The 23,841-nt window shown below is 33.7% G+C and overlaps 1 protein-coding gene and 1 long non-coding RNA gene across 4 annotated transcripts in view; one reads left to right on the top strand and one right to left on the bottom strand.

Moving 5' to 3' along the window:
• Window positions 1-23,841, top strand: part of LOC105837787 (protein madd-4) — a 208,534-nt gene that overhangs the window by 43,150 nt on the left and 141,543 nt on the right. The window lies entirely within an intron of this gene.
• LOC118644761 lies at window positions 9,082-23,152 on the bottom strand. The gene is made up of 2 exons (XR_004962532.1): window positions 16,410-23,152; window positions 9,082-12,753 (listed from the first exon to the last, which is right to left on the bottom strand). It is a non-coding gene; the product is annotated as an uncharacterized LOC118644761 (long non-coding RNA).

Genomic DNA, 23,841 nt, shown 5'->3' with positions numbered 1-23,841 from the left:
AAGAACTGGTTTAGTTCATCATACTATTTCTGCTTCATGGTAAAGATATCATACTATTATTAAGTATGCCTCCACATTGTGTAGATGGATTAGAATGACTAGGTGCTACTCTATATTGTAATGATATTTTCAGCTAATTTCTTACTTCGCATTTCTGTATGCGACACGTGTAATTTGATATGTCAAGCGGATATCATACTCACGGCTGATTAAATTTTTATTTTATCCTATTCCAAAAATATTCTTTGATCTGTCCATGTGTATATATGGTATATTTATATACATATGTGTGTGTGTGATGGTGTCTATAATTAAAACGTGCATATATATGAAAAAAAAAACATTGTATTTTTTATACATAAAATTTAATTTAGATGAAAAGTTATTTTATAAATAATTAAAATATTTGGATCTCTTGTTTCTTCGAAGTATCTTAAATTTTTTATCTTATATAATTGTGAAGAACTAAAAAATTTTTATAAACTAAATAGTTAAATTTTATCTTTAGAAACTTTCACATAAATTTTTGTCTTAATTTTCAAAGTTTTATTTCCAAAGTAACTTTTTTTAATATTTTTAATATTTAACTATTAATATAGATATTTTTGAAATATTTTCCTTCAGACTTATTGTAAAATTTGTAGACGTATTTGTACGTACGACTTATGACATTTGAAAATATCATGGAGCATAATACCATAAAACCAGAATTGCTTAGTAGCTTCTGAAAAGTTCAAACTCATCAAATTATTCATAAAAGTTCAAACGATTAAATTTATAAACGGCTATTTCATTTTTATTTTATAGCAAGATTTCTTATTGGACTGCTATTTGAAGATGCATATTTAGTTTAAGTTCTTTTGTAAAAGTAAAAGTTGATAAAAACTAACGCGTGATATGAGTTTTATAATGTCAAGAAATGGCAAAAGTTAAGAAATTCGATTATCTATAGAGCGAAGCAATAATACAATAAGTTTCAATTTTATCTCTATATGTGAATTTTATTATTAGAAATCTGGGGTGGGTAGACTTATATATCGACACGTGATTATATTTATATATTTGAATATTTATTTAGCATATACTTGTATTAATTATATAAATTCTAAATGAAAACCATATATATATATATATATATATATATATATATATATATATGAATTACATTTATTAATTATTATATTTAATAAAAAATATTATAAACATGAAAGAATTTGTAAAAAATCTGTTTTAAAAAATAAACAATGACAGCAATGTACATTCATTACATTTACAATAGTTTATTAAAAGTTTAATTAGTTATAAATATCAACATTTGTGATTAAACTTAATTATTTGCATGTTATACGAGAAAAATATTTAGTTTTTATTATTTTTATTATTTAGTTCTAAAAAAAATTTAAAATATAAAAATTTATTCTGCTATATCCGTATATGCAACACTATTTAAATGCTGTGGTATCGTAGAGGCTTGTCGACTATCGGTTATCGTTAGCTCCCTTTCCCCAAAATAAACCATGTTACCCTATTTTAGGCGGATTATGCCATCGGATTACCAATTTAATTATACAGACAAAGATCTAAAATTATTAACGATAGAATATCATGTAAGTCTTGAAATTGAAGTGCACGTACTAGTAATACAGAATCTTTGTGCGGGGTATTCGTAAATTGTAATTTATACATGTGTAAGTTACAATCACACTATTTTTAATATCTCGCATTTAAACATTTAGCTTCAACAAATTATCTTGATATTATGTTAAACTTACAAGTACTTATAATGAAATTATTAATGAGATATCTCGTGCATTAATATTAACGTTATTTATAAATATGATAATTTTATTCAATTAAGAACTGATTAATTGCAAACTCCTTTAATAATATTAATATTAAAGATTATTAAAAGTGTATTCTTTAACATTGTTTAAATATAATTTTTATCTATACATATGTAATACTTCTTGGAAGAGAGAGGAAAAGTAATCGAGGCATATAGAAAATGAAAAAGTCTATTGTATTGAGAATCATATTTTTATTGTAATAAGAAATCAAGATTTTTTAAGATTCTGCAGAACACTTTGAGAATCTTCAGAAGTTCATCTCTTATGATATTTAATTAAGGTCACGCTCAAGCACTGCTGATGCAGATACTACAGAATATGGCCTGTGTTTGTTGCAAGTCACACTAAGTTCTGGTATAGTAGCTCATGTAAAGCGGTCATGTAAAGAGAACACAGGTGCAAAATGAAAAAAGAAAGTGCTCTTGACTGTGGAGAGAAGCTTATTTTAACAAGTGTCCGCGATAAAGTCTGCTGAGATTCAACGCGATGGTGAATTGTTTCAAGATAATTCAAGACTCTGTAGGACAATCGATATCATTACGCGTGCACTATCTGCGTTTATCTTCTTTTATACCACCCATTCTTTTCAGCCTTGTTGTCGTGTGTACCGCCTGCACCGAATTTACTGACACGTTCTTGACGCGCGTATGCGCAGATATGATGCAGAGCTGTGCGCTAATTAAACGCCATGCAGCTTGCAAAAAGGGTCGAGAGTCGCAGGGAATGTACGTGAGATAGCTTTGATTATACTTATTACGAGGCAGGTTGTGGTAGAGACATTAACATCTGAATGACCAGGTATTTCATTGATTTACGTGTCCAATAATTCATAATTTGCACGCTTCTCGAGCAGTACTGTTATTATTTTGATAGCTGAAGTGGGGAATAGTCGCGTTTCTAATTATTTTATAATTATATGGTATTATATATTTTATCAAACATCAGTTCATGGCGTTTTAATGTACTTATTATACAACATCATTAAATGAATAACTCTCAAATAAAATTTAGCTAGTCATTATTTGAAGAAGCAAATCTGTATTTTCTACTAAATAAAAATGTATTCGTTTATGTAAAAATTTTTACGAGAAAATATAAACATTTGAAAATTTCTATTCTAAATTATTATAGTTACGATAAGATGTAGGGGGTGATTGCAATTTCGAATATTATGATAGGATTTTGAATAATGAAACTGTGTTAACACACGATTGAATTGGAACAATGCTCCGATATAATACTATGGTAATGGTACATAATTTAATGTTATAATTCGCTAGCCAATTATGGCACTGTATTAATAGTAAAATTCAATAGAACACTGCGACAAAGTGACTTGTAATTCGCTATTATAATTTAATTCTGAATTAACAAACGCAAATGCATGAACGTACTAAAATCGTCTTGTATATGCAAATTAAAAGAATATACTATTTGTTATTATCAATGTTCACATGAAAACATTACTTATACATATAATAATTAATATAAAATACCTGCGTGAGTTATAGGAAAACGATAAATGAAAGATATAAGAGAGCTCAAGAATTGGTATCAGTCAATAATTTTAAAAATAAACAAATAATTTTAAGATCAAATATATGATAATTATGCACAAATCTTTATATATAATTTTTTTCCAATCAAATTGCACATCGAGTAAATAATGTAAAAAACATGCAACTATTACGTCAATTCGCAAATTTTGTTGGCATTAGTGAAAAAATATGAAAAATTAATAAAAAACAGTTTACGTATTTAATCATAAGTAGCTTATTTTCTCTGTCAAATTTTGTTATTTTATTTGTGTCAGAACACACACATCGAATAACTTTGATATTTAAATATTATTTTTACAATATATTATTTTTAGTTGGTCACACTAAAGATAATTAATGTAATATCGCATAAAAATATTAATGTTGGTAAATATACGTGCGAATGCCTTATGCATTGATTTGATAAAATCACATCCACGATGAACGTAACTAATTTATTTTTTTATTATAGATAAATGACAGATATCTCGATAGCCCGCTGCATGGCTACGTAGCCATGAGATTTATATTCGTGGTTATTCAACTCTCATGTGCGTATGTTTACGTGTTAGTAATGCCATCCGACGCTAAATAAAATCGATTGCGTCCACAGCGCTGATTGCGCTGCAACGCGTGTCGTGGTTTACATTTACTGATGTACATATCATAATTAACCTCGCAATTCTAACGCGTTCTGACGTAAGTTTGGGCTTGGGTGCCGCGAGTATTCATCAGGACAGAAAATAAAGTGCAATCTGCACAAATGCACGCTCTCGGATTTACTGCCCGCTATTGCTATGCGCTTTTTAAAAATTGTTTCATGCGAACGTACGCGTAAACGTATAAACGCGGAAATTAAAAAAAAAAGAGGTGAGTAATGTGGTGTTCCCTAGCTGCATCTGTAATATTGAAGAAAGTTAATTGTAGTCAGAATATGTCGGGGTAAATTGTAATTGGTAAATTACCAGCTTTTTTATATTATTTAATTGTTTCTATTCAATTTTTTTTAAATAATATAAGTTACGCTGCCGTTAAGCCTTGGGGATAAATATTAGTAAAAATGACCATCGCAAAATCGATGACCTCCCCCATATGACGCAGGGTCTTACCTTGCTACCATGTTATCTTGAAGGGATATTTATAATGTAATAAAAACTATCATAAGAAGGTAAAAAATACGCGGTGGGAAAAGTAGGAGGACTATTTTCGTTTTTCTCGGCATCTATTCACCTCGACCCACTTTCTTCCAGATGACTTTCCGATCCGGCCGTTATTTATATTTTCCACCTGACGCACCGGGTGCTCCCAAGGACCCGACCGATCCGTGCATCTAGGCGCGAAAGCCTTTGCGGAAGCATTGTCCATTCGTCCTCGTTTTTTTTTTCATGGCCACCATGGGGTTAGACAGCATAAACACGTATGCGTGACCAACCCTATTGCTAAAATAAGACGACTACAGCTTGCACCATAACCTTCGGAGATTCCTTATCGATCTGCTTACAAAAGAAAGAAATGCTAGACATTGATACGCTTTTTAGGTTGCAGAATATGCGCTATCAACCGGTTATGCATATTGACAATTGGTACAGCATTTTTTTTCTCGAAGATTTGTATGATAAACGCTGCCTTTGGCATTATTACATAAATAAGTTTATGGAAAGATTTTTATTTGAGTATTCTTTGAATACTTGATATAATGCGTATTTCGTAATTATCGCTAAGCATTAATATTATATCTTCCATTCAATAAATCCGATAGTAGCACTGCGTATATTCGAGTAATTCAATTAATTCTTCGTGCGATAATGTTTACTCTGATAACTATGAGGTAGGTGCTTCCATTCACGTTAATTGGTCTGATAGTCAGCCTTTGATTATTTGCGTAGGATGGTTATATCTCTATTCTCTAATATTTCAGTATTATTCCATAATATTACCGTAACGTGAACAAGGTCTTAACCAACCAAATGGCTTTCTTTTTTTCTGGATATCCCACGCCTTCGCAGTGGATCTATTTGACCTGATACCCTACATATGTCCTTCGCGTCGCCCCAGGAGCACCTTAAATTTCCGAAAATATTCTCTCAGAATTTGCCGCGGATTTTTATGCGACCGAATATATTTGGCACTAAGACACCATATCGTACCACGGACTACGCGCTGTCTTTTCCTCGAGCTACCGCTGTATATTTTCCTGCCTTTGCGTGGCATATTAAGGTGATAGAAGCTATTTTTGAAATAAAAATACATCGCCTGAAAGTTACCTTTTGTCTGTCCAAACTACTCGATTTCGTGAATTAATTTCATGAAATTGCTTTGCGATTTGTGCAGATTAATAGAAAGTGATTATTAAAGCAACGTCATCTTTGTCAAGTATGAAGAGAATAGGTAGTATGCAAATGTCTCTCTAAAAATTAAATAATCAAACTTCACAATAGTCAAATTATGTCTATGCGTGTACTCGATGAGTGTATGGATATTCTCTCATGCAATCACAATACGTACAATATCTTATTATTTTACTTAATTTGTTTTTTTTTTAATTTGCTCTTTTCATGCCTTGCGAAAATAATTTAAATTTTCGTAAAAATTAAAAATTACTTTTTATGTCTTACGACTCTTTAAAAAAAAAAAAAAGCATCTATTCACCTGCCTACTCTAAAAAGAAATCCGGGTTTTAGGATCGAAAATTTGCTAGCTCAGATTGCAACGAGAACTTCTTGTTTTTCTTGCGCGACGTAGATTCACACTTACATGTCTGTTTGACCGCGTTATACTCAGAGCAATGTTCCACATTGCGGACACTGCGGCTTCCGGCTTAACTTTTCTTGAGTAATCATTTCAAGTGAAATTCAGAATTGGAAAAAGTTTTTTCCTACGTATTGGCGCGATTACGTTTATCTTCCTAATTTAATATTGCTACAGTTGTATAAATCGATCTTATTAAAATGGAACTTTATCAATATCTCGCAGCTAAGCGAGGCATTTTTTTTGCGTCTTTTGCAAAACGTCAGAACATTTTCATTGAAATATTACAAGCACGTTATTAATATTAGTTATGAGCTTTATTGCTCACTATATACAATATAATATACGTAAGAGATTATTCTGTGTAGATTAATCACCTCAGTTTCGAACTTACGTGAGTATATTAGGATTATTCTAACGTAGCTTATTGTGCTTTAGTTACACAGATTACAATGATGTGGTACGGGTTTAATCTCCGGCGATTGAATCTAACGAAGCCAGAGATACTTGTAGAGTATTCAAAGTCGCAGTTACTTACATCATATCGAATTAATTGTCGATTTACTCCATTACTGTATATGTTTCAGTCAAACTACGGGTTTGAATTCTATTCTATTTAATTATTATGAAATGATTTTCTGTTTTTAAATAACGGATACATCAATAAAAGTATATTTAAAAAGAACAATAAATAATACAAATAGCTAAAACATTTTGTCGCAATGTGAACATTGATATCGATATGTTTGTTAAGAAAAAACCATTATTAGAAATATCGATCATTATTAATATCGATAAAAGTTACTAACTAAATAATAGAATTATTTAATTACTACCAATGTTGAGACAATTAAAAATTGGCATTTTTGCATATAACTTAATTAACTACATGCATCTTGCATGCAAGATTAAACTTCCGTTCTTCTCCTTCAGTTCAGATCCACGTCTTCATCTATCTCTTTCCTCTATGAATCTCTGCGCTTCTCTGCTCCCCTAGGAAACCTGTGGCAAGTCTCGTAGCTATTATTCCTTTAAGCGGTTTTCTGCTTAGTTACCGCTCACACACGAGCAGGCGGAAAAGTGGAAGGAAGCACCGAGCAGGACAATGAGCAGGACACGCAAACTCTGATAAAGACGTGCAGGGCGAAAAGAGATATCCGTGTCCTCGCCTTCTGGGACTGCGCGCAACGTCGAGAGGAGATGACTCCTCTCTTCCCTTTTTTTTTCTCTCCTCTTTCGCTCCACACTCCCTCTTCAGATCGTAATTGAGCGGACGATCTTAACGCTCGAACGGCCACGAATGGCTCACCCCACTGGTACCTAACCGCTCGTCGTAGAAGTGTTTCACGAGCCTCAACGGGACGGCGTTTCGCAGTTTGTGGTCTGCGCGCGAGCTCCAGTTTCGTGTGGAATCTTGATAGTTCTTTCTTCCGCCGACGTGACTGTCCTGGAACGTGCGTGGGCGAAGAACGTCCCATCTGAGAATTCTGATACCTCAATACCAATAACTAAATATTATCTCTAACTTTATAATCTTTAGAACCGCTACAACAGTGTTCTGCTTGTCCCAACTTTGGCGTTTATACATTGTCTTTTCTCTTTGTTAAGGAAAGAAATTTTAAGCTTTCTGTATTTAGAACAATCGAAGACAAAAGTTTTCTCGAAGTTTCTTAGCCACACATTCAGTCTTAATGATCAGCAGTGCTGAAACGACGAAACAGAAGGTAAAAACTAAGATTTACCTATGAAAGTGGAATAAAATTTTAAAAGCGGAGTTATTTTTGCGCTTCTTATTTTCTTGAGTTTTGCGCTGACTGAAAGCTGTTGTTTAAAATACATTCTTTTGATCACGAGACCTGGGACCAGTCAAATGTAGCTCAGACGGACAATCGAAAACTTCCGAAAAAGAAGTTTCCGAAAATCGGAGCTTGAGAAGATCCGCGATACAGCTGCGAGGATAGTTTCTTAATCGACCAAAAGAAGCCTTTCAATGAGTCGTGGAATAAAAGGACAATGGCGCGGGCGGAGGTAAAGGGAACGGAAACGAGAGAAGCGTAGGAAGAGTCCGGATAGTCGGGACAGTCCGGGCGGGGAAGGGCTCGCGGCTCCTACGACACAAATTCTGTAACCGAGACTAACTCTTTTAATAGTTCGCTGGTCGCGCTAACTTCCTTTTTTAGCGTCGTGTTCTCGTTTTCCGTTCTTGCGCCACCCGCATTAGCGAGGGAGGACGATCGCCAAACAGCTATACAGAGAAACGAGGAAGCCAGAGGGCTCCAGTAAACTCCAACTTTTCTACCGACAGCTAACTTCGATGCAGTGAACTACGTCAAGGACCAAGTTCCACCTTGGTGTTCTTTTACGAACTTCGTCTCCGCCCTCATCCTGGAAGAATTCTGGGACATCCACGAATCTCCCGAGAATCATATAACGATTTTAACGATAATTTTAATTAGTAAATGCATTTAGAATAAATGTGTTTCTGGCTTATTTCGGTAGACTTTGAAAAGATATCTCTGCAGAAAATTTTACATATATAATAACGATTTTTATTAATGTAATAATATAATTATTATTATTGGATAGAATTAATGACATTTTAACGAAGTGAAAGTATAAGAGTGAAAGTATCACTTGTTGAATAACAATAACTATCACATTATAGGTAACAAATAATTTTTTTATAAATGCATAAGTTTTATTAGATAAACATTTATGTTTAAATATTAAACTGACATATCTATTTCACTCATTTGTGTCTATATTGTGTCTAAAATATATTATATATACCTTTTAAAGTATTTTCTTATAGGTGATACATTTTTAATTCGGTAAATCTTGTTTTTTAGATCAAATTTTCTGGAAATATTTTTTAATTACATAGACATACAAACTTTTTTTGCAAATTAGTTTATATACCTATTGATCTATTACCTGGTAACATGGGCTTTTTTTTATCGCCAAATTGGTCTCCCGACTGGTAGTGAAACTTCGTTAAAGCACGACGTTAATTGCATTCAAAACGTTTCTACCCGCAGATTGTCACTGCAATTGCGGTAGTTCGCGGACAACCACCGTTTAATTACAACTTGCCGAAGAATATGCCATTCCGTAAGAGAGAGAGAGAAAGAGCACAGAGGAGGGAATGGGAGAGATGGAAATTATAATTATTAAATTCACTATTCACAAAGTTCAAAAAGAGAAATGGAAATCGAATTTCCATTTCGAAGTTTGTCGCAAAAATACAATAATTAGATTGCAGGTCGGTCTGAGTGAAAAATATCTCGTAAATCAAGGATGTGTTTGTACTAATATGGCATTTTATACCTGTCGCGACAAGAAATATTGTGGAAAATAAAAAGCGCAAATTATATTATTGGATAAACAGGAACAAATCTAGTCGCAGCTTCAATTAGATCAGTTTATAAATTTTGTCGAACTGTGTGATATCCCAGCTTTTTTGGTAGCCGAAGTAATGCTTCACGTTTGCAAATAATGAATGTCATGATTCGTGAAAGAGTAATTCTCAATTAATTTGCTAAGCAAGAAAGAGAAAAAGAAAGGGGGAAGGAAAGAGAAAGAAAAATAATATAAAAATATCTTATGACGTAGAATTTTCTTGAACAAACTTTTGATCCTCTTAATGGAACTAATTTCTTACACTGAAAGAGTATTTCGGAAACACGATCTTCGCATACCACATAGTATAAATAAACTTTTGCAACTTTCTTTCTTACTTCTACTCTCCAGTTGTGCATCAAAGAGAGGACTCTTTTGAAGTTTGAGAATGTTTCTTATCGGAGAGAGAGAGAAAGAGAGAGAGAGGGAGAGAGAGCGATCTCTTTTCTCTCGTGCGGAAATCATCTGGACACACGAGCGAGCGCGGTAAAGTTGAGACTTTGATCGTAAGACGGCACCGGCGCGATCACCTGGCGCTGACGGAAGAAAGCGACACGGCATCAATAAAGAAATGCAATTTGCAAGCAATCAACGCCGAGAGGCAGCTAAAACTAGGTAGATACGTTGTGGAAGTTGCTTGGAAACCCGCGAATCGACCGTCGTAGTTCAGCCAAGACTGAATATCTCCAGAGGGACGCGCTGCTCGCGTCTTTACTCATGCCCTGGAACTTTGCTCAGGTCTGTTCCTAATCCCTTCTTACTCCCCTTTCCTAGATTCATGTCTCTTTATTCATCCTGCACCTCTTATCCGTACTAAAACTTCCCTCAACTCCGGGTCATTATTTCATTTCTAACGAGCTCCGATATTCTCGCTTTGTTTTGAACTACTTTTTTGAGAAAATATGAAGGAGGTAGTTGGGTTACATACCAATAATAATTTCTGTTTTACACTTTCGAAGTTTCAAGTGCAGAAATTATTTAACTTGCCAACACATCCTAATTTAATTTGATTTATTGATCATCGATTTCCTAATAGCTTGTGATTAAAAGCTAAGTAGTACATTAACTTTTGTATAGCTTAATTAAGTATAAACGTGTATAGATTAAAATTATTTTAAGCTACAAGCAAATTAAATATAAAAAGATCTCTTCAGGTTGATTATTCAATATGCAAATTATTAGTCTTTGGTGAAACATATTTTATTAAATCAGAATTATTCATAAAAATACATTGCAAATTATTACTTTGATATTAAGTCGGTCGCGATGACGTAACTCCACAGTACAGTTGGTACATAATAGAGTGCTCGTTGAGTTTCTCGCTATTTGTTTTGAAGTTGCAAATACATTACTCAGTAGTGGCAGTTGAGAAGTAAGATTGTGTTTTGCACCTACTATAGTGAGCTTTATATTTCATTGATAATATTAGTAGATTTTAAAGTGAATCACACATTATAAACTTATCCTCGGTTTACCTTGAAATATTATAAAATAAAAAAATAAATTTATATACATATAATTGATAAATGAATTTATTAATATATAAATGATTAAATTAAATAAGTTATAAACAATCGTAATTTTTAATAGATAAGATTTATATTAGAATTAACAATGGGCATAACTTTGACATATGCAGTCAAAATTTTACAATAATTTTATCTTTAGAAAATGACAGAATAAATTCATAAGTTCATAAAACAATTTAATGAATATTATCGGGGGTTGAAATAAAAAATCTTTAATTGTAACAACAATGCGGTTGTCGCGTTAACTTTTTATTTGAATATATCACGCGAATTATATGTATATGTATGTAGGTCATTACAACGGTAGGTTAATTCATTTATTCTCCGCCGATCTCATTCGATTTCTTTAACTGTTCTCAGTCATTTAGTTCCTCCTTCGCTTACTTTGTGACACCACTTCGTTAGGTACTTGGCACTTCCGTTACAGTCGACGACGGCCGCTGCTACTCACGAAGTCAAACCGTCCTGCGGAATACTAAGCGCCATCATTTGGCACGCCGCATGCATCCAAGTTTTCTTTACCTCGTACATACCCCTTTTAGCCTGCCCCCACCTTCCTTCTTCTGTTTCTGTCTCTTGGCTCGCATATTTTATTTGCACTGCAAATCTCCAAGAGGATCCGGCCACCTTCCGCTTCTCAATATTGATTTTGCGTCTTTTTGGAATTCGTTCTAGTTTCGTACCGGTGACACTGTTTCACGTTTTCCTTTCGTATTCAATTTTACAGTTTTTTTTAAATTTAAATTAGATCTACGTTTATTCATCGTTTTAGCTTTTTTATCATAATACACGACCTCTGAATTTATTAAACGTTTATATAGATAAACGTTTAATAATAATATAATAATGATTTTTTAATAAAATAAAATTATATTAAAATTTTTCTGACGCATCGAAATTTTCAGGCTGCACAAGAGCACACAATAATACAAAATATTTTAATATATTAATTTGCATTGTGCTTCACATAATTGTCAAGCAATTTGCCAAAAATTATTAGAAAAGTAATTTCACAGAAGCATATATATTTCATAAAATAACGTAGTCGAGAATGCCAACTATATAAGATATTAATAAACTTGATTTAATTAAATTATAAATATAATTAGAGAAATTACCTATGAAGGTACCTTTTCATACCGCCACTCGATACTCATTTTCAACATCAAAAGATGACGTGACCAACAATAACGAATTGATATCTTTATTTTTGATCACGTCTTTTGTTGCTTAAAATGAGCGTTCAGCGTTAGCATCAAAAGATATCTTTAGTTATGCATTTGAAGTGTCTCGTGTTTGTTTTTTCTTGTTTTGTGTTTTCAAGTCTTTGACACGTGAAGAAATTTCGAGTCGAGTTGATAACCGACTCTATTATAGTAACACGCGTGTTCTTTGTGCGAATTACGTAAGTTTTCACGCTTGTGCCTAAATAACTTGTGCCGTACACGAGCTTACAATTAGTCTTTATGCTCCAACACCCATTCCCTGTTGTCGCTGTGTGAGAACCGCGCATGTAGGACCCACGAGTCCATAGAGTTTCCACAGTTCTGCGCTCTTAGCACGTAAGTATCCATATCATTCGACGTAGAACAACTTGAACAACTTGAACGGCTTTATGATCCCGCCGCGACTCTTTTCGAGAGCCACTCGAACTGCGAACGCCGTGGTGGCTCCTTCGGTGAAGGGAGGTTTCTGAAACATTTACTAAATAAGGATAGGGATATACCTTCCGTACCTTCTGCGGTTCAATAATCTACAGTAACACGATTGTGCCTCGCGGCGGCTCTCCCGTCGGACATGATCGATAATTCCGAAGCGGAAGAATCAACGAGGCGCAGTGCGATAGCAAACGCGTCGTTGGTGGCGCGCGGTCTTCCTTCCCGGTTACTTTTATGATATTATTCTTTGGGATTTGTTCACCGTAAAATCTTTATTAAAAGTCAGGCTCTCTCGACAGCCGCGCAAAGTTTCAAGTTGATTTTTTCCGATATCTTCCTCATCCATTACCAACTTTCGCGTGTTGCTATAATATATACTTTTCCCCTGTGTTCTGTTTCATGTTTTTTCACGCGCTCTCCTTGTTTTACTCCTTGTTTCTGATCTTCAAAATGATTTTAGGAATTAACATATGAAAACGTACAGCATTGAGAGATTTCAACAAGATAAAATGTTAAACATAAACATCTCACAACTAAACTTTATCAAACTGCTACGCTTAAGTTTTATATTAATATAGTACCCAAGTAGCACGTAAAGTTGTAAAACAGCTGCGATAGTGTTGTTGCAGTTTAAATTACAGCATTTTTGTCTAGCACAGCTACTGCCACAACATCATTATAACGTTTTGACAATGTTGTAGCAGTAAAAATGGGATAACATTTTTAGGTTTTCAAAATATTGTTGCTGTTATTTGACTGTTTAGCTATTTTGCTATAAACACGTTATAATAACCTCTTCACAGCAAAATAGTGTCTGTCACAATGACTTCACAGCTATCAAAGTAGCTCAAATAGCTGTTGCAGTGTTTTGACTTTTTTTTAGCTGCTGTAGCGCTTTTGCAGCTAAAAATGTAGCAAAATTGCATTTGCTGTCAAATAGCTGTAAATCAAAGCTGTTCAAACGTTATAACATTGTTATAACCATTTTTTTGCTGTCGCAGCTAATATAGACTGTGTTACTTGGGTAGCGTATGCAATAGACATTTAACTACAACACAACAATGTTAAATATATGTTTTATGTAGATTTAAAATTATTTTAAAAACTACACAATTATATTAGACAGAAAGGAAAAGAATTTATATATACATGCGCATCTTCGCAAAACATAATTTTAATTAAAATTTATGTTTGTTAATTATGAGACACTTATTACTCTCTCTTATTTATATTCTATATGATTATGTGTTTAGGACCAATGCATGTTTGACCTTTCTTGACTATACGTTTAAATGTAGTTGGATATTTACAATCCGCCAGTAATAGTCGCATATTCCTGCGAACATGTTATAATATATTTAAATCGATTGGTTAGGTTAGGTTATGGTAATTTAATAATAAATATTATTAATATTATTGATAATAAATTTTAAACGCTACGTGTTTGACAATATATTTGATCACATATTACATTCTTAAATAAATGTTTACTTCAAAAATTAATAATATATAATCACATTATGATTACAAATGAAGGATGAAAATATTATAATTTTTTCGTTATAAAAAAATATGTCAAGAAATTTAGCACATTCGTTGAATGTCATCAGATATATTTTCCAACTTTGGTAAGCTTATGGCCTTTGGCTTTCATTCTATATTCTCATTTTGTCGTTCTAGATCTTTTCTACTACTTTACGACAATCTCGGTCGAAATCTTCGAAACTTCGTGCTGGTACGGTTGGCCACGCGAACATGAGCGGCTGCTATTTTCCGCGATTATTGTTCCTATCTCTTTTTCGTCTAGTTTTCCTCTACTTGCAAGTATCTGGTAACATGTGGTATCGCTATTCTTTTAACTTTGTAATGACATCGTAGTTCTCATAATTTTATTTTAATTGAGAAATTCTTGCAAAGCATTTAGAATATTGATAATTTACATATAGGGCAGAGCGGGGTTAGTTGAGCCAAATTTAAAATAAGAATATTTTAATAAACAAAATGCGTATGAACATGTTGCTTATGTATGAAAACATGGGCGTAGCAATTACTATGCGTATTTTTTTTTTTAATTTTTGTTTACACTAAAGTATTTATTATTTAAGTATTGCGAATTATTATTTAAATTTTTATTTAAACAAAATCTGATGTTTTTCCTTTCAACACAAATTTTTTATTAATACAAGATGTTCTCATTTTTGTATTCAACACGATTTTTTTATTTAATTTAAATATACTAAGTGTTTAATTATTATGCCAGATAAACATATCATCTATTGAAACAATTAGTCTATAATTGTGTAAAGATTTATGATAGTTTCAGTAAAAAGTGTCTCAACTAGCTTTGTTTATATATTAACGTGAATCTTAGATTCAGAGATCACTGATATATGTATATCATAAGTATCGTTGCGTTTTAGAATATTGATTTAATAATTAGAATTAATATTTTGGGGGTAATATAAATTATTATATAATTGAATTGAAAATTTAATACATGATCTTATATTTTATGAATAATTATATGAGTATTTTAAAAAGTAAAAGAGAAGGGGATACTTTGATATCGAAATAATTATGGAATTACTTTAAATTAAACTTTATATCCAGCTTACTAAAAGCAAGTAATTTCATTACGGACATTATTCGCATATTTTAAATACGTCATTGATACGAAAGAGCCATTTAATATCGTATTAAATTAAACTACACATAGTCGACATTTTTATAAAGCACTTAAATTATTAAAGCACAAACATTTTTTTATTAGGTGTATTCAGCGTTAAATTGCCTATTTAAGTTTTTTATGTTTAATATAATGACTAAATTATTTATTACATTGTTGAATATTCTTTTAATGAATAATCTTTTTAGACATTTAATAAAATAATTTTTAAAACTGCATACACGCATACATTGTTGATGAACACAATAATTTTCCATAACAGCTGACACGATTATCTTATTTGATTAATCATTATACACACACACGCAGAGGTATTTTACTTTATTTGTAAATATAATGAATGCTTTCGAAAACCACTGTGTTGGTTTCAATCATTGACACACGCGATAATAACGAAGCCATATTCGTAATTATGTTACGTTAATACAGGATGTTTAATACGCTTGTATAGTTTGGTGATTTACTGACCACTAATTGGATAATGAAGGTATGAACTTTGTTCTTGGAAATTTTAAATGGAATAATGACATTTACACGTATTAGAGAAATAAAAGGTCTGAAATGTTATTTTTTACTTCAGGCTTTTCCTTATTATTTGTATAATATTATACATTTATTATTTTGTAAATTACGTCTTTTTTTGTCATGATTGCTTTCCATGGCACGACATGAAAATGGTTTTCTCTCTCTCTCTCTCTCTCTCTCTCTCTCTCTCTCTCTCTCTCTCTCTCTCTCTCTCTCGTTTCTTATATTGATTGTTTTTGAATAGTTTTCTGGTCGTTTACTTAAACTTAATTTAAAATTGAATATAAATTGGATATATAATAAATTAGATAAAAACTGAAAAAATTGTTGACACTAGCAAATTATTTGCGCGACACATTTCCTTGAGAGAAATAATTTTAGAAGTTTACATTACGCAACAAGTGCTTTATCCACAATTGAATTTATTTAATTATTTTATTTATTACACTACATATAATTCGTAAGCTTTAATTTGTTACCTCACAAAAGGCACGATGTAAATTGTCAGTGCGTAATCCTTGTTTACTTTATCAAGATATTTGGAAATTATTAGGAGATACGTATAGGAATCGCTGATCCATATTATCGCGATTTTGTAATCGATATCGAAGTCATTATTCGCCAATTTCCAAACCATAGCGCGGTGCATTAAAGGGAGTTAGCGTGCGCTCCAATATAATGGCAACGTATTGGATTTGCTCCTCTCGACGCGTTGCGCGTCATTATCAGTGGTAACCGGCGAACAGTGATAGAACCTACCGAGAGAAAATACATGTAACATCATGTTACACTCGCACTTCTTGCAATCTATCAATTAGGTAATGGATATGGATCCTATTGTGAAAATTACTCGTGTAACGTGGACAGATTTGATCGATGTATCGTTATACAGCAGCCATGCGGAAAATGTTGGCGCGCGTATGAAATGTCTCTATGATGAAAATTTCTCCGCGAATTTCTGGCTCGTACCTCCGATGACTCGAACTATCGGCTGTTATTATTAAAAGGAATCAAACATTTCTACATGAATGTTGAAAAGAGCGAAACCCGAGTCATTTCTGGTGTAATTAAAAGAGAGAGAAATTGTCGTCTCGTTATAGCGCCATGTAGTTTTAATTAGATGTGAACAATAGATATTGCAAATTGCAAATGCGCACTATTAATAACAGCAAGCAAGAGCGGCACATTTACACATTTCTCGTATACATACACATTTAGACGCCTGTATATGCAGTGCTGCATGTACACATTGTGCATTCGTACTGATGCAGTTTATTCCATGCCGAGAGCATAAAACTCCGATGTACGTCTGGCGATACAAGCGCCGGGCGTTAATTAACTAACTTTCCGCGAATACACAGCTGCAACGGCTCCTCTTTTCTACTTGACGTCGCGCTTTTATCGCAATTGGCATTTAACTCGCTTATTAGTTCGTAGAGTCACGTGTGACTTGCGCAGCGCCGATCAATGAGAAAGAAAACATTTATAACTCTGCTCGATTGACGATGCAAGCGATGCATCGATCGTTCTACAATGCGCCCGTAATTTTCACGTAAATATAATAGAAGTAGCACTCGTGCTGCTAACTAGCGCTATTCATGCTACAATTCACACTAAACTTCGATTTCATGTTTCCCTTGCAGATTTATTTTATTGCGGCTGCCGGTGAGGTAGCTAAAAATAGTTTGTCTTCTAACGTCGCGACGTGTAAATTTACCGAGTCTATCTTTTACTTGTGAGCAAAAGCTACTTGTCAAATATCAAAATTGTAAATTGCATTGATAAGAAATCTAATTTGGTCTGTTAACATTTTAAAGAAAACTTTTATTTAAAGCTTCATTATGAAGATATGAGAAATGAGGAAAACTGGGATAATAATTTTCCACAATGTACATATATATTTCTGAAATAACGAGAAAACTTTTCCATTGAATTATCACAATACTTATAGTAGATACTATATAATTCATTGATTTTGCAAATAATACACATACTGATAACAAAACTCTATTATTATCTATTAGGATTTTCTATATTCAGTTTATTATAAAGTTTTATTTTTTTAATGACAACTAAAGGACAAAACGTAATAGTCTAAGGCTAAGAAAAAATGGCAAACCGTATATTTTTATATTAATATAAAAATATACGGTTTGCCATTTTTAATTATTCAATTGAAATAATTTATACAATTTATATGATATTATTTTAAGCGACACATTTTTTGTTATGGCACATTTCATGATTTTACGACTTTTTTGAGAGCAAATATCAAATCAAGTGACAAAAGAAATCGATAATGTCATCTTTTTATGCTTTATGCTCTTACGCTTCAGTCTGTGAAACGATATGCAGCTGCTGATTAAAGGTGTCAAAAAACAAATTCCGACATTTCCCTTGTTCTCATCGCGCTCGCCGAAACGTCGGAAGCGAGGCGAAAAGGAAGCGATAAATTATCATGACCTGAGCGAATTCGATTTACGTGTCAGCCGTGCTTTAAGCCAGATACAACATCTGCTGCCCCATTGTGAAAATGTCGCCTTTGTAGATGTCATTTCTCCTAACTTGCGCAAAAATGGCGAGATAAAGAAATAGAGCGCGAATGGGGGGATTAACACAATTTTATTGTCGAGAACTGATCTTCACCGATTGATATAAAAATAAGCTCGTGAGAGCGACGGAGATTCTATTAAAATAAATACTATCGTTCTTTCGACAGTAGATATCTTTTAAAGAGTACTCGTGAACGATCGATTATTCCTCAGAGATTGAAAATCACGAGAAATAATGATATCCTTCAGAAATAAAAAGCCAATGAAAGATCTTATCGCGTAACCTGAGATAACGCGTAACGGATTATTAATGACGATCGAAATGATTTATTGGATATGTTTGAAACTGTTATCACGCCCGATAGAGATGTAGATGTAGGACCGGTTTTCATATCTTATTCGTTGGAGATTAATGGGTAAACGCCGTTGTTATGCGGCTGGCGTCATAAGCGTGACAATCGATTTCATCGCACGTAATTCCTCACTCCCACCGCGACTCATTCGTTTACGTGCGCACATTCTCCACTAAATAATTAACAGGTTGTTATTGATTAATTAAGCTTTTCAGTGCATGCATATGTGTATACATTCTAAAGTCAATCGTGCACCAAATACCTTCCATATTACCCACGTCAAGTTCCCGCATATAATTTCGCGTTAATAATTTTCTTATTATTCGATAAAACACCGCAGAAACAGAATGCAAGTAGAGTAAACTGTTGAACGTAAATGAAATTCAATTTGGCGATTGTATTAGTTTTAGAATTCTGAGGGAAAAGTTCATTAACAAGTGAGTGTCGAACGAACAATACCGGACATCAGTCGAGTGGTTTCCCGTAAACTCAGATGAATTAAATGTAGTATAGAGAGAGGAGAGGGAAAGAGTGAGAGTATGAGAAAGGGAAAGAGAGAAGAAATAGAAACAGTGAATTGAAACTGGAAAATTTTCACGATACCTAGTTTACGCAGCTTCGAACTACCGAGTTTTGTATATTGCAACTGAGTTTTGTTTTCTATAATTTTGTTTCAACAATTTATTTACAAACTTTATTAATTTCTCATTATATTGTGCTGAAATTTCTGAAAAATATATATATAAATATTGTGGAGCACGGGAAAAGTAACAATATACCAAGCATCAGAGAATTAATTTGAATTAAATCTGGCACATGAAAAAATTGATTATATAATAAAAATAGATCGATAACCATTAGCTGCCAATTGACTTATTCTACACGTACAGCATGCCATGGATAGGAAGCGATGATAAATTTAATATTCATATCGACCGACAGTTTCTGCCGCTGAAAGTGAATTATTGAATTTCATATCATGCTATTTGCACCAAGAGCTAACTAAGAACTAGAATTTTCAGTCTTTGTGACAAGATCGTTGAACAAATTTAATTTTATATATTTTATTTTTATATGTGATGATTGTGGCGCAAGAGTTACGCGTCTGCTCTCTATGTCAAGGATCCAGATTCGAATCCATTCAGAATATATCCGAATTTTAATTGATTATTGTGTCTCTATGAAAATAATGGCAAGCCAAGAGTATCTTTGTCAAAACAGTCATCATGAACGATGTATATGAGCATGAATCAAATGGAGACCACAATCTTTAGTCATAAAAGACCAAGAGAAATTTTTGAAATAGAGAGAGGGAGAGAGAAAGAAAGAGAGAGAAGATGAACTCTTGCGATACTTATTCAGGATCTCATTTTCACTAATAATTGATGAATATAGATATTTTTAACGCTACGTTCACCGTCTCTGTTTCAAATCCGACTGTTTATAAATCATTCTGTTTATAATCCATTTTACCGATTAAACAGAGTTCACTAAATTCAGTATGTATATTCTAAGATCTTTCCTCTTCTCTTTTTCCTTGTTTCCATTTCCTTCTCTCATTCGGGAGAAATTCCGATAAATCTGACAAAACAATCCTTTCAAACGTGCTGTCTTAATCCAGTACCTAAATCAAAACGTAAATCACGATTGTCCTCGTGGGCCGGCCGTACTTCGTTGTCGCAAGGAACGAAAGATAAGATGAACCGTGCATTTGAGATTACAAAGTTTACCAGCAAACTTTCCTTTTTACACAAAACGGTCCCATGACGCACGCTACTGAGTGATTATATAAACGTTATTGCATCATGAAACATTTTGACATGTCCTACATAAGACAACAGTGTGATGCAAAATATTAATGAAATCGATGACAAATATATAATAGAATTTATTTCATCTTGATTACTCTATATTCCTTAACTTTATCGGTTTAATCTATACTTGGAAAATCTTTCACTTTAACAAGAGAGACTCGTATTTTGGAAAGTTTAATATAATAAAGAATTTAATATTACAAAAATAATATGTAACATTTAGGCCAAAGATCAAAGAGTTACAAGGTTTTTTTTTCTTTATTGCTTGAGAATGACTAATTATAGCTCTTTTTTTTCTTTAATATTTATTTTTCTTGTGTTCTAAATTCTAAAAGACAAAACATATTTTCTAAATTTATTTATTTAAGAAAATAAAAATAAATTGAAAAAGATTTATTTAAAATGATTAGATATAAACATATACAATTATCTCTTAAATGTATACTGTTTGTAAAAGCTGCAAGTTCAAGAGAGCTAACACTATGGCTAAACTGATTCTGTAAAGCTTCTGCCACTCGCTGTAATATCTGTCATGCGTGCAGTCAATTCCAAACTTTAAAATCTTGTAACTCTAACTCTTTGATTCATTAGCACCTGAAAGTTACATTTACGACATCAAACTCTATATCGAACTTTCCAAAATTCGCGAATTATGTGCGCGCGCGCGCGCTTGTGTGTGTGTTGTGAATCTTTCCTTGTAAAATTATTATTTTTAACAAATAAAAAGCACGTTTATATAGCGATTTACAAATAGACATTTTAAAAATATTTTTAATTAGTTTTACGATCGCTTTAAGGAACAATCGCGACGTCATCGATATATGTCTGATGATGTAATCGACCTCAGCCTTCACCCTAGACTTCGTCGACGTCGGAACGTTCCTTTAGGCGCCACGATGGCTACCCTGGGGTTACACGACCTCGCTAGGAAAGTCGATATCTCTCGTTTCACGTTACTTTACAAACAAGGAACGTACATTTAAAAGATCTATATGTTTAACAATTAACATTGGAAAATTATTAGTCGATATCAGTGTACAATAAATTAACAATTAATATTGGAAAATTATTAGTCGATATCAGTGTACAATAAATTACAATGTACAATGAATTAGTTAACGTTTCTTGATCGTAATTTATTTGTAACGCGATATCGCAACATATAATATTAATAACATATAGATTGTAAAACATATGAATAATGACAGTCTATATGTAGTTGTGATTGTATGATTGTTTATTAATGCAGGTTTTGATATTATCAGCGATAATGATTTCTGGAAATTGCAGTAATTGTGCGACGGAAATAGCAATAATAATCGTACAGATGTAGCGCGACACGTGCTATCAGTAGTTTTGCTATTTTGCATACAGAGAACGCGTGCGCGCGTATATACGGGCGTCATGCATCCATCCGTACCGTTAAACGTATCGTGAGCGATGGATTACGTGGGTGGTACATGTCAATGTAACGAAACGAGCATCAGCGGACATCGCGAAAAATGTTCGCGCGCTATACGGACATGAATATTCGCGTTTGCATATCGCGGCACATCTATCAGGCTATCTACCGACACAAAAAGCGCTTTCACGCTGACGAATTGCGCCTGAGAAATTGTAAGCGATTTCTCAGTCGTGATACGATAGCGGAGCCCGCTATTGAATATAAAAGTATACTTTCTTGGTATTGACTTGTCATGCTCCATAATTCAATATTTTTATTGAGCTGCTCATTTAACTTTTATGATCTCACGCTGCCTCAGTGTCTGCGAGATAATTTAATAATTGTTTAAAACTACGTGATTTCGAAATCTCTTTTTATTACGGTGCGAAATTATTTCTGATTACACTGACACGTGATTTAACCCTCAAATCAAATCTTTGGATCATTTTTGTTTAAGCGACTTCAACTACCCGAGATTTTTCTAGTGTTTTCCCCTTATATAAAACAATAAAAATTAAGAATAAACTTTTATTACAATCAACGGTTGGGACATTTGAAGTTTACACTTCAATAAATTTTCCTGATTCGTTTGAAATTTTCTGAGCCTATTAAAATGATTTAATGAAACGCGGATGTGAATGACCAAAGGATTCGGCTGATGATGAACAACAGTTTGGTTTAAAGGTTAATCATAATTTAGAAGAACATCGGAATAACATCGTAATAAAGTTGTAAGGTCTCTTATATCGAGAGACGTAATGCTATTGTTGTACCTCTTGTATATGAAAATGATGCGAATAAGGTGAGAGCACGTCGTTCGCGTATTCATCTCGCTCGATTGTCGGACACGTCGCCGTCGACGCGTTTCATCGCGGTTTACGTGGGCGACACAACGGACGTTAGGTAGCCAGCCAACCAACCAGTCAGCCAGCCGCGCTAAAAGTGCGCGAAGTAGTAATACCGGCGATTTGTCACCGGGACGATTTGTAATCGTTTGTCAGCTCCGCCGCCTTCCATCTTTCTCTCTCTCTCTCTCTCTCTCTCTCTCTCTCTCTCTCTCTCTCTCTCTCTCTCTCTCTCTCTCTCTCTCTCTCTCTCTCTCTCTCTCTCTCTCTCTCTCTCTCTATACACGGTAAACATACCTAACTGCCGTCTTATTCAAATGAGGAGACGAAGGCGCGCCTCTCGCACGACAATCTTCCGTCCGCCTCGTCGTTCGTTGCCGTTTTCGAAACGCCGCTCGCGCACGACGCTACGCCCCGAGGATCCCGTAGTGCATATTGTATACCACGAAATCGTGACCCGCTCCATTAATCACGCGGTATAATTCCCGCCGCCCTTTTTTTACACCGGCACTACTCGTGCACCACGATTGCGGCACGACCGCCGCCGCTTCCTTGCCCGACACGATGTAGGTCGGGACAATTACTTCCGAGATTGGCCGAGCAGTGCGGTTTCTGGCCTTCTCCTTGTTGAAGAAAAATTTGGTGAATTTTGTTTTCTTTAAATTATGACGATCGTAGAATGCACGGGTGCATATAAATTTTATGACCTCTCGAAATCTTGAATGGAAATGTCGTTTCCAGTGCTATGAAAAGCTTCGCAATATAAAAGGGATAATTAATAATTTCTCGCGGAAACGACGTAATGTGGAATATATGATTACTGTGATTCTGTCATCATGTGCATTATTGATTTCTTGGTGGGCAGAAGTAAAAGCGGATTTATCGAATATGTTACGCTGGCGT

Source organism: Monomorium pharaonis, chromosome 3 (genome assembly GCF_013373865.1).
Source record: "Monomorium pharaonis isolate MP-MQ-018 chromosome 3, ASM1337386v2, whole genome shotgun sequence".
NCBI classification, from domain to species: Eukaryota; Metazoa; Arthropoda; class Insecta; order Hymenoptera; family Formicidae; genus Monomorium; species Monomorium pharaonis.
Note: the sequence above shows the minus strand (reverse complement) of the source record. Positions and strands in the feature narration are given on the sequence as shown.